Consider the following 11762-nt stretch of genomic DNA (forward strand, 5'->3'; position numbering starts at 1 on the left):
TACAGCTAGAAATTTGAATATTAGATCGACCGGTTTTTAGCCGACACAACCTAAACGAGAATTAAAGATCTCATTATTTGTAGCGTAACGATAAAAAGACAGAGGAAAACGGACATCGGATGAAGAAGTTATGAATTTTTAAAGGACCAATCATAAAATTTAAAATAAATTCAAAATTAGCCAACGGAGTCTAATGTAAAGTTATAGAGTACATTCCCGCCTTCACGTGGATATAAAGAACGTCGAAAATGGAGCTTGTATGCGAAAGTTACGATTTTTCTAAGTCGGGAGGGTGCTGTGCGAGTTTGGGTGATGTGGCGCGATCACAACCATTGCTTCCTCCCCAAGGCTAGCCACTAGATGGTGACACATGGCATATTACGCCCAGCGTAATTTTGAGTACGCTCAGCGTAACCATTACGCTTAGCGTAATTTTTGAGTACGCTCGGCGTACTCGGCACTGACAACCTATAAATAGAGGCGCAAATCTCCCATTTTCTTCACAACTCTCCACTTCTTTCCTCCCAAATACCCCCAAACCTTCAAGGTTTTTCCCTAGCACCTCCAAGGCGTTAGAAGCAATTCCCGGAGCACCGGGAAGCTCCGAGAGGAGGAGCCTTTCGGCTTGGGAACGCTGCTCCAGCAAAGCCTGGTTTTCGATAAAACCCGCTGTAAGTGAGCTACACCTACATTATTTTTAATATAGCTTTCAAATAATTATAGTAATGTTATTAAGCCCTTAAAATAATTATTTGGGCTATTATTATGAGTTATATTGAGTGTTATTTAACGCTTATATAATAGTAATAATAGTCAGACTATTAATTTGTCGCAGTTATCGTTGTACTAAACCCTAGTGGTATTGATACTAGGTTTTATCGATGGAAAATTGTTTTGAGAGTATCGAAGTGTTGTCCGAGTGTTGAGTCACCACCTTTCAGGTGAGTGCATAGTCCCTTTCATCTTACACATAAATATGAAGTATTTAATATAAATTACTTGCTATGTGTGCATATTGTCTGAATACTTGCTGTCTATGCTGTGTGAAATACTTTTATACATGTTTTAGATTATTTAAACTATATATATATATATATATATATATATATATATATATATATATATTATATCTACAAAATGTGTTGGGTAAAACATGGGTAGATGAAATAGTTGTTGTGTGACAACACGATGAAGACATCAATGTTGACAGTGATCCACTCATCTAGTGGAGTATAGATGACGACCATGGACGATACTAGACAGTCCAGTGGAATGCTAGTAGGCTCGTAACTTGTAGGTGGTTTTGAACTAGGTGCTCATTAGACATTTTTGAACTGAGTGTGTTCACTCGGTATTATGAACTGAGTGTGTTCACTAGATATTTTTGAACTAAGATTGTTCACTAGGTATTTTGAACTAAGCATGTTCACTAGCTACTTTTGAACTAAGTGTTTACCACATGTTTTGGACTACTTGTTCACCAGTTGTAACCTGTAAGCCTTGGTAATGATGGACTTCGTGCCAATTCCTTAGGATGATCCTTAGGAATAAATAAATGAGGAATAGTTGACTCTTATGGAAGATCCTTAAGTGTAAAGAAGTTAATGGGGATGGGTAATTGGGTTGATTGTTTGATTGTTATAAACATATTAATTATATTACTATGGGTTGAAAACCCTGTGTACTCACCAGGTTTCCCAACCTGACCCACTCAGTTTTTATTTATATCATAGGTGTCGATATGAAGTCACATTACACTGAGAGATTAAAGAGATGTAGATTACTAGTGTAAATAAATGTAAGTTCTGTTTATGCTTGTGTTTCTGTATTGACGATGACATCCCAAACGTTTTAAAATGAATAAAATACGTTTCTTCGAAAATGTTTTGATAACGTATTTATCATGTTTTTCTGGGAACAAATTCCGCAACATTTTTATGAAAAGAAGTATTCTGATTTTTATAAAGCATAAACAAAAATCGGTCTTTTCTGGCCGTGAAAATGGGGATGTCACATACTACTAGATAATTGATTGTTATTAGAGGACCTTTACCTAAGAAATTACCTGGTGAAGGTAAGTAAATAATAGAAGAATTAGCATAATGCTCACACCAATGGTTATCTGTTACGGGTACCTCTATTAAAAGAAAGATACAAATGATCAATTATAAGAAAATAGAAGCTTTAATTTAAAATTTTGATGACATGGGTAAATTAAGGACAAAAATGTCCCAATCGATACATGCAATACAAATAGGTTATGGCAATTATAATCACCCACATCTTATGAAAGAATGTTCTAGAAACACTAAGGAACAAGCCTATGTATTTTATGTAGGAGAAACATATGAACCTAGAGCTAAGAAAGTATGTATACCTCATGATACGTACATAAAAAAAAAGAGAATATATATAGACAAACTAATAGGGAATTTTCTAACAAGAACATTTAGAACAGCCCATACCTAACACTCAAAAGAAGATTAACCTAGAAAGTATAGGTATATAATGTACTTGAGTCTCTAAGAAAAGACATAATGAATTAGAAGAAACTATGAAAACACATAATTCCATTGCAGAAACTACATTTAGGAATCAACAAGCTTCAATTTTAAAAATTAAAAATCAAGTTGGTTAAATTTCAAAGGTTTTACAAGCCAGGTTTTTTTGTACATTAACAAGCTATACAAAAACCAACCCAAAGAAATAGAAGATGTTAGGAGTCCACCTACATAACTCCTTAAAGAAGCGCTTGCGGGAGGCAACCCTAACATTTGTTTGAGTATCTCTTTCATTTTTATATATTTCTTTTTAATTAATTTTTATTTTTTAAGTTTTACAACTAAAACCCAAAGAAAGGTCATTAATCAGTAAAATAAAGTTTGAAACGTAAAAAGAAAAGATAAATCATAAAAATCATGAATTTGAGCTGAACATAGCCAATTTGTAGTGAAAATAATCAATCACCTCATGATTTTATAAAACAAACTTAAAACCCTAATTCACTGATAGTCACGTCTAGAAATATATGTCGTGTCATGAATAACACTGACAAATAAACTATAAATATAAGGCTGGTGGTTGTCGAGGCCAACAAAATAAATAACCTTAAATCATGTACACTAAAATAGTGTATATTGGTAAAGGGATCATATCCACAAAGATTAGTTTAATTTGTTACTTGTATACAAATCTTGTTGTACAAACACTTATAAAAAAACTAAAAAAATGGGGGATTTTTTTATCTTTTGAAATATTTAAAAAAAATTAGAATTAAACTGAGATTTAAAGAGACAATTTAACAAAAGCAAGAGTATGATGTAAAATCAATGAGAGAAGAATGGTTGACATAATGTTTCCTCACTTGAACATTTGATGAGCATATCATTAGAATCCAAAGTGCAACACTCACTACTAGAAAACAGACCTTTAACGACACGCTTTTTATGACACGCACTGATTAATGATACGCAAAAGGGCGTGCCCTAAAAATAATGTCAAATCTTTAGAAATTTAAAGAATTTTGGACGTGCATTTTTGCGTGCCCTAGAATTAGTGTCTCACAAAAACAAAACGGAGGGCGCTTATGTTAAAGGCGTATCGTCTAGAAATGTCGCTTTATAATTTTACAAACGCGCTCTTCAACAACTAGCAGCGGGAAAAAGGAAATAAAAAAAATTAGAAAACCCGCCTTCCTTCCTTGTTTCCCCTCTTTAGCTCTGGGTATGTTCTTTGACAACAAAAATCTTCTCCGGTCATCCTCCGCCTCCCTACATCGAGTGTTGCTTGCATCTTTCCCTTGCACTCCGACCGCCGCCACCAATTCTTCCCCGTTCGTTGACATCGAGCAAGGCTCATTTACTTCTACCCACTGGAACCACCATATCTCCCACTCGATGTTGAAATTGTCGGAAAAAGCCCTAATTCAGTATTATACTCTCAAGTCTCAATATTAAGAATGCAAATCTTGATTCTTGTTTGTTTCTTATTCCCAGATAAACCGAAAAAGGGGAATTAGAATAACGAAGGTAGCGGGAGTTATGGTCCGGTGGTCGTGGTTCATTTATCGAGCAAGGAAGATGGGAACGCAAGCAACCATGGTGGCTCGATGATGCAATCAATCGGGAAAAGGGAAAACACCTCGAGTGCGGGATCGATTTGACAAAAGGAGAAGGGAGAAGCAGCGATGCTTCCCTTGTCTGCCGCAACTAGGGGGAAGGCGCTCCGACGGTCTCCGTGGTTGTTCTTCCTTGTCGCCATCAGATTACACGTAGGGAGGGGACTCAACTAGTTCGATGGAGCAGGGCAAGTAGCGACTAGTAGATCGGGATGATCAATCTATTCGTGAGGAGGAGGAGGTAATTATCGGTTCTTGGTGAGCTTTCCTTGGCTTCTTAGACTCCGTCATCGGTAGAAATCGGGGTAAGTGAGTTGGTTTCTTGTCCGATTTCGCTGAAATAAACAGAGGGAGGAAAGTTTTGGGTGGAGGTATAATCGATGAAAACAGTGGGAGCCTCTTGGTCTCGTCGGATGCTACTCCATCTCCAGTGGACACCTCCCATGTACTCCATTTTACTTATCTATTTTTTCGACTATCCTGTAGGTCTCTTCTTCTTATTCACGCCTCCACCATGGACCTCAATTTCAAACCACCTGATGCTCGCTTCTTTCTTCTTGAAAGACCCTCCGTTATACCAAGTTACTATTCAGGTAGGTTTGAGCCCTAATATTGAAAAATTGATTTCTTACAAGTAATATTTTTTTTATCTTATATTCTGTGAGTTCTTCATTTCTCATTCACATGCATCAAATTGCTCAATGAAACCTGTCCTAGGATCATTCCCTCTTTACATTTTCCCGATCTGCTCAGATCACTGATGTCGGGCCAGTTGGCATCCACGGTGGTGCGGGATAGCTGACGTCCCTTCCTCCCTCTGGGAAAAAACCACCACAACATCATCCCCAACGTATCAAGACCACAACCTCACACCCTCGCCACCAATGTACATCAAGGAATCTGCCAGCCACCACCACTAACACTTTTTTAGGTTGGATATTTGTTTGGGATTGGTTTCTTGAAGGTGTTCATGGTGTTCTGGGACTCCTCAGATACGGTAAGTTATTAAATTCTTTGGTTATGATTGATATAAATTGTGCCCTAAAAGTGTTTGTTGAAATGTCAGTTTTGTTTTGGTTATTGTTAAATCAATTGATTCAACCTTATATTGCAAGATTGAGAGAAACACATACGAATGGATCATAGGAATCTAATAGTAAATCTCTTTCTTCACATATTTTTTTGTGGAGTATCCTTAAAGTTATCATTTACATGGTCGAACATGAAGTTAGAGCTAATGAAACTTCAATTGAAGAGGCTAGAAAACTTTCATAAGAATTATTTGCATCATTAAGAAGGTTTGTTATCTGTCAAATATATTTGGAAAAAAATCTAAACTTATTGTTTATGTTACAGGTTCATGAACGAATGACACAAAAAAATATTGATGGCATTATAAAAGGTATAATTTCACTACTAGAAAAAGTATAATATAATACGGTTGAAAGTATGAATATAGTACATACATAGAGGGTGTATTAGTAGAGGGGTGTATTAGATTCCATGCCTAATAGAGTACCGCTATTTAACCGTACTCTATATGTATCCTATCTATTTACAACCATCGCATAAAAGAATCTAATACACCATATTATAGCATCTAATACACCATAAACAACCGTACTTGATGTCACATCCCCCACAATTCATTCCAGATTGCATTGCAACCCATTCCGGCTTTGCATTCCAGCCTTATTCATTACCCAATTCCACTCCATGGATGCTGTTGCGGAACACATAGATCACCATTCCAACTGAAACGAATGGTTCAATTTCAGCAAAGCTTTTACTACAACATAAAGAAAGAATTTTAACTTCATAAGAATCCTTTTCAAACCTTCAAATTCCAAGAAATGTTTTAAAAGTACCTTCATTAATAATGTTTTGGCCTCATCTCTGACAATTTCAAAGATCTCTATGGCACTGATTATGGTATGACTACATTTTACAAGCTGCAAAGTTATTGTCAAACTCCTTCCATTAACAGGGATTGATGTATTCAACACAAGAGCACTATTAATATATCCACTCATTTTGACAATATCAATCTCTTGAAACAGCTATCACCATATATAATGATGTCAAAAACCTGTTGTCCCCTCATGTGACTAAATGATCAATCTCTGCAAAATGCAACCAAAACAAGTATGAAGAAGGGAACGCGGGCAAAATGGGAACATTCCATTTAATTTTGACTTTTAGGTCAAAAGAATGAATAAGAATTGTAATTTTTTTATCAACATGTTACTTCAAAATAATTCTTTTTTCATATTATTGTCTCTCATCGTTTTCTTGTGTGTGTTGTAATCCATGTTGGTTGTTGCTTTTAACAAGCCTAGTTAGGAGTTGAAGAGCATGGAAGAATTCCTCAAGTTTGACCTGGAATATGACCAACCAGGTTTACAACATTCTAATTATTTTTTTTCTTTCAAGAACTTTGAATTATTATATTATTAATTCGCTTTTGTCCCTTCAATTACTAGTGTCCTACGAATACTTTAAGAATTACCTCTATGCAGATGTCCAAATCAGTATTGCTAGGTTGACGGTCGCAATGGTTATGCAATCTATAAATGAGCTGTATTAGAAAATGGATAGCTCTGTACTTGATTTCAAATTGAGCCGTACTAGATCTAGGTTTTAGCTGTATTATATTTCAAGCTAATAACATTCATAAATCCCTGTATTCTATTCCCATTCTTACGACATTAACCGGATTATATGCCCGTATTAGATTAACATTACCTAGTTATAATATGGATTTTTATTACAACCGCATTAGATGTGGTGTACTACATTAGCTATTTTCCAGTAGTGTTTGTAGCAATTTATACAAAGGGGTTTTTTGTTTTAACTTAATGAGATTAATTAATGGGTAAAATAAAACCCTTTTGAATGAATAGACTATGTGATCTAAGTTTGTTTTGTTTCAAAGCATGGTCACTGTTCTTGATAAACTTCAGTTTGGTGTACACTCTCTTTCTTCTTGATGATGTAGTTTTAAGAATGATGTAGTTGTAAATGGACAATCATAAAGTTTTCCTTTACAGGTAGAATAGCAAAATATCAGTTCCGCCCCTTTCTTTAGCATCTACTTGTACATAAACATTAAAAAAAACTTGTAATTAGCAAAATATACTCTTTGAGGCATTTTATCAAATAACTTATGTGCAGAGACAAAGAGTGGTACCACTGTCGTAGCTTATCTTGCTGTGGTGTTCTCTAAGTCTCTGGATGGCAGTAAAAACTGTAATCAACTGACGGAAAAAACATATATATAATGTCAGATGAGATGCCTATAAGCTGTAAGCATAATAATTAATAGTTTGATGAAATAGTTAATTTTTTATAAATGAGAATTATAAAAAAAATGAGAAGTTCTATGTTGTGAGTAATAACCTTTATTGATTTATCTTTATTTATTTATTTATTTTTTATAAATATTTTCTCAAATGTTAATATTATTATATTTTGTTGAATTGCAGGGGGATAACCAGAATAGAGTAAGTGGACAAGCAATGGCGTTCAAGCAACTGAACATACATGCATGAGAAGTATTTGAGAAGGGCAATGATGTCCATATGCAAGCTGCTCCTTCACAAACTGAATTGTTGTATAAGAATTATAAAGTGAACAAAGAGAAGCTGAAATCTCAAGTAAAGGAGAAGTTAAATATGATCGTGCTGGAAGAATCATCAAAGGAAAGCTGCTTTTTCATCTGCTAGAAGAGCACCTGTCTCAGGGACAAAAGGGAAAAACAAGAAATATGTAAGCCCATTCCATACCACATTGGTATTTTTGTTTTTTATTATGATATGTTTGTAATTTGTAAATCGCAATTGGCAGTGTCGTGGTGGTGGTCAGATAATGGGGGGAGGATCTTCCCTGAAAATGCAATACCCTCCATCAGGGCCAAGTGGGTGGGGCCAGCTTGGTAATCGTGTGACTTTTGGGCCAGTTGCAAATGAGTCTGCTGAAACATCAGCATTCTCCCCATTGATTGGAAGAAAAGTGAGAACCAGATGGCCTGATGACAACAATTTTTATGAAGCAATTATAACAGATGACAACCCCGTTGAGGTAATTTGATATTGCTTGCAGCTCCACCTCCAAAATTTATTCTGGAAAAAATATACTTTCAGGGTCGGCATGCACTAGTTTATGATATTAGTACAGCAAATGAGACATGGGAATGGGTTAATATTGCATAGGTATGTGTAGAAAGTTAAAATCATGGGTGATATACCATGTCTTAAATAAAATATTGCTTGATACTTGATGCAGATATCACTAGAGGATATACAATGGTGGATCAGGTATTCAGTTCATGGAATGAGTAGACCCGTTGGATGTGATAATGGTCCTGGTGGAGGTGGAGGTGCAGTGAGAGGTAGAGGGTTGCCCAAAAGTCAAGCAGTAGCAGCATCAAGAAAAGATTTTCCACGATCACAGAATGGCATTGGAAAGAAGGGTCGAGAAAATATTCAGTCACTTCACACTCATACTCTTATAGGTACATACATGATAATTGCAGATATATCATATATATGTATATTGTATATTTTATTTACAAGAAGGGAAAGGAATTTAACATTCATGCCATAGGTTGAGAGGGTATTTGGGTCTAGTCATCCAGATCCTGTTGAAATACAGAAAACTAAGAAAGTGCTCCAGGTTAGTTAATTTTGAAAACATGTAATGTATGATTTATGATTGAAATAATAATAATAATAATAATGATATATAACGCAGGAACATGAACAAGAACTGACTGATGGCATTGTAAGGCTTGCAGATATCTCAGATGGTGAAAGTGGTACAAAAACTAAACTAAACTGTATTCTTCTTCCAACTCTATTAAATATTTACTTCCTGAGTCCCACTTAAAGAGACAAGTGAATGAAACTAAGAAGACAGGAAATGTTTTTTAATGTTCCTGAGTTTTTATAATGGAAAGAAGAGAAAGGATAATCTTCCCTTCCAATTTGGAAGGATTTGGTTCCTTAAAATAAGACGTGAATTTAATTTCTTTTCTTTTTCTTCAAACTCGGGAACACATAAATTATTAAAATGTTTATTTACCTTTTATTTTTTCAAGCCTAGAAACATGAAAATATAATCTTCTTTTCTCTCCTTTTTTTTTCTTTGGTAAAACTTGGGAAATACAACATAAAACTAAATGACATATATGAATATAATTATAATGCTTGAATTATTTACTTTACAATTTTCTTTCAGGTGATTTGGTAAAGATGGCAATGGTTAACACTAATGGTCCAAACCATTTACCTTCTTTTAGGCAATTGATTGGCAATCTTACTCAAGATATACCACTTCTTTCTGTAAACATCACCTTCAACTAATAAAATTTAACAAAAAGCCCTTCAAATAACTTCCACTTCCATTCTTGAATTTACTTCACATAGGCAATGACCAAAATAATTCCAAAGAGACACTCTTGATTGGAGAATTAAGCTTCTTGAATTAGCTGCTGGAATTGTGTGTGTGTGTGTGTCTATATATATATATATATATATATATATATATATATATATATGGTCTTGCTATATATAAACATTAAATCTTTGTTGTTTTTTTCAAGTTTTTTGTAGATATACAAGTATTGCATTCTTCATTTCAATTATACATATGTTTGTTTTGGTTTGCATGCAGTCTTTGTTTGGTAGCTTGGACAAACTTTGTAGCACCTGATCGTCCATGGCATTCTTGGTAAAACAAATTTATAGTGTACTTCTTCCATTCATGTTAGTAATTTCTCATTATGATGTGTTGTTTCGATCTAGTGCAATTTTATTTTTAGGAGGTATTTTACTTTATTAAATGTTGCACATCATGGAACATTTTAGGGCAGTTGTTGGTTTTCCTCTTGGTGATCCATCAATGAAGTGGCCAACATCATGTAATAACATTTAGGGGAAGATGTAGGTAGATGTTTTTTAATGAATAATGTAATCATATGTATGAATATGAAATAAAGTTTGTTATTTGTATGACGATAAATTTTATGCAATGGATTGTATTTTTTGTATATGGCATTTTATTTTAGGTTATGAGACATTAAATGCAAATTTAATTTGAAAATTAGTAAATCTGTAAATAATTTTTTTTAATATTTAAAATTATGATACGCAAAAATGTGTGTCATCTTCATTTATGACATGGCCTTTCTTGACAGGGGCTTCCTTGATACGCATTGCGTGTCATAAACACGCGTGTCGTAAGGTTCCGACACGCAAATGCGTGTTTTCTTCCTTTATGATAGGGCCTTCCTTGATACGCATTGCGTGTCATAACCGCGCGTCGTCTCTCTTTATGACAGGGCCTTCCTTGACGCGCATTTGTGCTTCGTCTGAGCGTTTTACGACGCGCAATGAGCGTCGTAAAAGGCTGTTTTTCTAGTAGTGACTTGTTTTAAATCTCTAAATTAGCAATAGTAATCCAAGAAGCTTGAGATTACCTAGACTTTCCTTAGTTATTAAAATAGTTAGAGAAGCTCATAACATATTTCCTTAGTTAAGGTCACAATATTCATTAAGCATGTAATTAGTGAAAATTAACTAGCATTAAAACCCAAAAGGTCACTAAATCCATGAGGAGTCAAATGCTTTCCCTTCCATGTCGGAGAAAATGTGTTTGTGATTATGTGAAGTGAAAACTAACATAAGAACCACTTGTTGCTTGCTAATTTGAGGATCTACTACTTAATCAAGAAAATAGCCAATTAATCACTACAAATGTATTTAAACTCACGAACAAAAACATACAAGTACCAAGAAGATGTTAAAACATAAAACATTATAAAAAAGATTCAAGAACAAGTTCTTGAAGTTCTTCAACATTTAACAAAATACTCAAATGATTTCACCAAAATCAACCAAGATTAGTTTATCCTAACATGGCTAAACTCATGATAATTGATACGTGCATATTTAGTCATATATTTTATATAGAATAATAATACTTTTTGGCTAATTTATTGCCATTATGGAACAAAAGATGCTTAATTATGTTTAAATTGTATTTTGAGTTCAAAAGGAGTGCTCGGAAGCAAAAGGAAGCAGGAGAAGCTATCGGGATCTTGGGAATCAAAGAAAGAAGAAAAGAGCCAAAAAAAACCAAGAAGGACTCGGCGAGTTAAACCTAGACTTGATGAGTTCCCACGAACATTCTCAAAGTAGAAGAGTCCTTGCCTTTCCATACATGAGGATTTAATGAGGGACTCGACGAGTCAGTCCCTTGACTCGACGAGTCGCCCTAATCTATAAAAAAGGACTTCTAGATCGATACCAGATTTTTTGGAGAGAAACCCTTGGAGATTAGAAGACCTGCTAAGGCGCTGGAAGTCAGAGAATCAAACCTAGATCCATGTTTGAGAAGAATCAAGGAAAATTCAAGTCCATTCTTACTTATTCTTTAAGTTAAACTATGCTTGAGCTACTTGATTTCGTTCTTGATCTTTGTTTACTGTAATCATGAGCTAAAACTATTATCTTCTATTTAGGATAGATGACTATATGATTATGGTATGATTTTATGGTTGGATTACTTTAATTTGGTGATTATGTTTTGTTAAGTTTGTTAAAGAACCTTATGTGTTAATTGTAACTATTCTTCTGTTAATTGC

The 11762-nt window shown here is 34.6% G+C and overlaps 1 pseudogene; it reads left to right on the forward strand.

Annotated features, from left to right (window-relative positions):
• Window positions 1-5329: 5329 nt before the first annotated feature.
• LOC145040337 (protein EMSY-LIKE 3-like) lies at window positions 5330-9480 on the forward strand (annotated as a pseudogene).
• Window positions 9481-11762: the final 2282 nt, after the last annotated feature.

The sequence above is a fragment of the Lactuca saligna genome, chromosome 4 (genome assembly GCF_052625555.1).
Source record: "Lactuca saligna cultivar CGN05327 chromosome 4, ASM5262555v1, whole genome shotgun sequence".
NCBI classification, from domain to species: domain Eukaryota; kingdom Viridiplantae; phylum Streptophyta; class Magnoliopsida; order Asterales; family Asteraceae; genus Lactuca; species Lactuca saligna.